This window comes from Micromys minutus (genome assembly GCF_963924665.1).
Source record: "Micromys minutus genome assembly, chromosome: 23".
In the NCBI taxonomy this organism is placed as follows: Eukaryota; Metazoa; Chordata; class Mammalia; order Rodentia; family Muridae; genus Micromys; species Micromys minutus.
In genome coordinates this window covers 31,414,414-31,418,341 of record NC_137958.1, presented here as the reverse complement: position 1 = coordinate 31,418,341, position 3,928 = coordinate 31,414,414, and positions in this window count along the sequence as shown.

The window sequence follows — 3,928 nt, the reverse complement described above, 5'->3', positions numbered from 1 at the left end:
GACTAACTATTTACAATTCTTGTTCTGTTTTTTGTCTTATGTGCGACACCATCTTCTAGTCACATATCCTGACCTATAACTCTCATCTTTGAACTCCAAAGTCTGCCTTTGACATGGATTTGCCCCAAAATGTATGATAGGGCCCTGAGACAGTTATCCTTTTTCATCTGTGATCAGTTTTTCTACTAGTTAACTCAATAAATACTTAGTAGGCAGCCTCCAGCTGACTGGCACCAATAAATCTAAAATGAAAAAAAATTCTCTGGCCAAATAGCATGTACTAAGGACAAATCTAAACATAATCCGATAAGAATAAATAAAGACATTCCTTTCTTGGTTAAAACAAAAACAACAAACAAGTTCCGGTGGGGAACGTCAAGACACCTTAAGGCCAAGTTCTCAGCACAAAGAGATGTATGTGCCACAGAGGAACAGATAAGGAACAAAGCAGGAGATGGAAGAAGGAAGAGAAGGGAACAATGGGGAGGGGGATGGGACAAGGGAGGAGGGGAGGAGTATTTGTCCCAAAGTTGAGAGAGGGTGAGGACAGGACAAAGAACTATCTCTTGATAGACAGGACACAGCCGTGGCAAATGGACAAATGGTGATTATAAAGGTAAAATTCGAAGTCTCCATGTTAGGATGGTTGTTTGTTTGTTGATTTGTTTGTAATTTTGGGAGAGGTGATGCAGGGTTTCTCTGTGCAATAGACCTGACTGTCCTTTGAACTCACTTTACAGACCAGGCTGTCCTCAAACTCAGTGATCCGTCTGCCTCTGCCTCCTCAGTGCTGGGATTAAAGGCACATGCTACCTACCTAAACATAATAAAAGCAATGTACTGCAAACCAATAACCAGCATCAAACTTATCGGTGGGAAACTTGAAGCAATCCCACTATAATCAGGGACTACACAAGACTGCCCACTCTCCCCCTACCTATTCAACATAGTACTGGAAATCCTAGCCAGAGCAATGAGACAGAAAAAGGAAATCAAAGAGACACAAATTGGAAAGGAAGAAGTAAAAACATCACTGTTTGCAGATCTCATGATAATGTACTTAAGCGACCCCACAAATTCCACCAAAGAACTTCTACAGCTAAACAAGTTCAGCAAAGTGGATGGATATAAAATTAATTCAAACAAAGCAGTAGCCTTCCTCTACTCAAAGGACAAACATGCAGAAAAATAAATCAGGGAAAAGATACCTTTCACAATAGTCACAAACAATATGAAATACCTTGGTGTGACTCTAAGCAAGTGAAGGACCTGCATGACAAGAACTTCAAATCTCTGAAGAAAAAAATCAAGGAAGATTGCAGAAAATGGAAAGATCGCCCATGCTCATGGATTGAAAGGATCAACATTGTAAATATGGCCATCTTAACCAAAAGCAATCTACAGATTCAATGCAATCCCCATCAAAATTCCAACCCAATTCTTCATAGATTTGGAAAGAGCAATGTGCAATTTCATCTGGAATAACAAAAGACCTAGAATAGCGAAATCCACCCTCAACAACAAGAAAACATCTGCAGGAATCACCATCCCTGACCTCAAGCTATATTACAAGGCAATTGTGCTGAAAACTGCATGGTACTGGTACAGAGATAGGCACATGGATCAATGGAATAGAATAGAAGATCCAGAAATGAGTCCTCACATATATGGTCACTTGACTTTTGACAAAGGAGCTGTAAACATTCAATGAAAAAAGGACAGCCTATTCAACAAATGGTGTTGGTTCAACTGGCACTCAGCATGCAGAAGAATGAAAATAGACCCTTTCTTATCTCCTTGTACAAAGCTCAACTGCAAGTGGATCAAAGATCTCCACGTTCAACCAGGTACACTGAAACTATTAGATGAGAAAGTAGGGAAAACCTTAGAACACATAGGTGCAGGAGAAAATTTCCTGAGCAGAACAACAATGGCTCGTGCTCTAAGGTCAAATACTGACAAATGGGAGTTAATGAGATTGCAAAGTTTCTGTAAGGCTAAGGACATTGTCAAGAAAACAAAACGGCAACCAACAGATTGGGAAAAGGTCTTTACCAACCCCACACCTGATTGAGGCCTAATATCCAAGGTATACAAAGAACTAAAAAAGCTAGACACCAGAGAATCAAACAACCCTATTAAAAAATGGGGTACAGGGCTAAACAAAAAGTTCTCAATTGAGGATTATCAAATGGCTGAGAAATGTTTAAGGAAGTGCTTGACGTCCTTAGCCATCAGGGAAATGCAAATTAAAACAACCCTGAGATTCCACCTCATACCAATCAGATTGCCCAAGATCCAAAACTCAGATGACAACAGATGCTGGCGAGGTTGTGGAGAAAGAGGAACTTCTCTACTGTTGGTGGGGTTGTAAACTGGTACCACCACTCTGGAAATCAGTCTGGAGGTTCCTCAGAAAATTGGACCTTAAGACCGTTATCCCACTTCTGGGCATATACCTCAGAGATGCTCCAACATACAACAAAGACACATGCACCACAATGTTTATAGCAGCTCTATTTATAATAGCCAGAAGCTGGAAAGAACCGAGATGTCCTTCAGTAGATGAATGGATACAAAATAGTGGTATATTTACACAATGGAATACTACTCAGCTATCAGAAACAATGACTTAACCAAATTCTTTAGAAAATGGTTGCATCTAGAGAATATTATCCTGAGTGAGATAACCCAGTCACAAATGAACAGACATAATATGCAGTCACTGATAATTGGATACTAACCCCAGAAAGCTCTGAACACCCCAGAAACAACTCACAGACTGCGTGAAGCTCAAGAAAAACACAGGCCAAAAATAAAAAATAAAAATAAATAAATGAAAGCCTCAGTCCTTCTTAGGGAAAAAAATAAATAAATGTATAGCACCATCTCAGAGTATGGTATTCACAGATAATTATGCTTATGGTAACCAGTGGAATTTCAATTTACGCTGTCAAACTTCTAAAAGAATTAAGTACTGGCAAAATTATTAATATAATATTATGCCAAAATGCCTTTTAAAATCTGTAGATGTATCCCTCTTTTTAAAAAAAATAAATAAAATGATAAGAAAAAAAAAAGGCATATGCTACCACACCTGACAAAGTGATTAATTTTAGTTAGGCATGTTAATTTAGGAATATGATCTAAAGATGTTTAGCAAGGCAGAGGGAATAGAGGAGAAGGACCCAGCCTCCCAGAACCATTTTTGCCACAATAGAGCTGGGAGAGTCCAGTCGACCTCTCCCATATGGTGTTTCTGGTGATGGGGAATTAGGAGACCTGATTTTATTCTAGGGAACAATGTTTAGTTAAAAATCTTGTAAATAGTTTTAGGCCAGGATAAAATGGTACTCTTTTAACCTGTTTGATCATTTTTTATTCAGACATCAAGATTTTATAACTTTCATGATTTCAAGTAAGGAACATCCCAGTTGGATGTTAGAGGTAGTTGTCATATTTTAAGTTTCAAAACAAAGCTGTGTGCTGTAGAAAGCTTAGTTGTTCCATTGTCTGCCCTACAAGCATGAGGAATTAAATTTGATCCCCAACATTTACATAAAAATCTAGGTGTGTGGTTTGTGTTTGTAATCCTAGCACTGGGGAAGTGGATTCCTGAAACTTTTTGGCTGAAAGACTAGCATATTTAGTATACTTCAGGCCAGTGAGAAGCTGTCTTAAAGAACAGCAGCAGCAACAGCAGCAGCAACAACAACACATTGTAGATGATGCCTACAGAGCACCCCCAGAAGCTGTTTTCTGGCCTTCACATACATATGTACACAAGCCTGTACAACTTCATGCCTGCACAAAATGTAGTTATCAAGAAGACCCCAAATAAAAATAATGATTAAAAGCCATGCACACTTACAGTTCAGTCCATTTTGAATAATGTGATAATCTTTTTAAAAATTTTCTAACCATCATA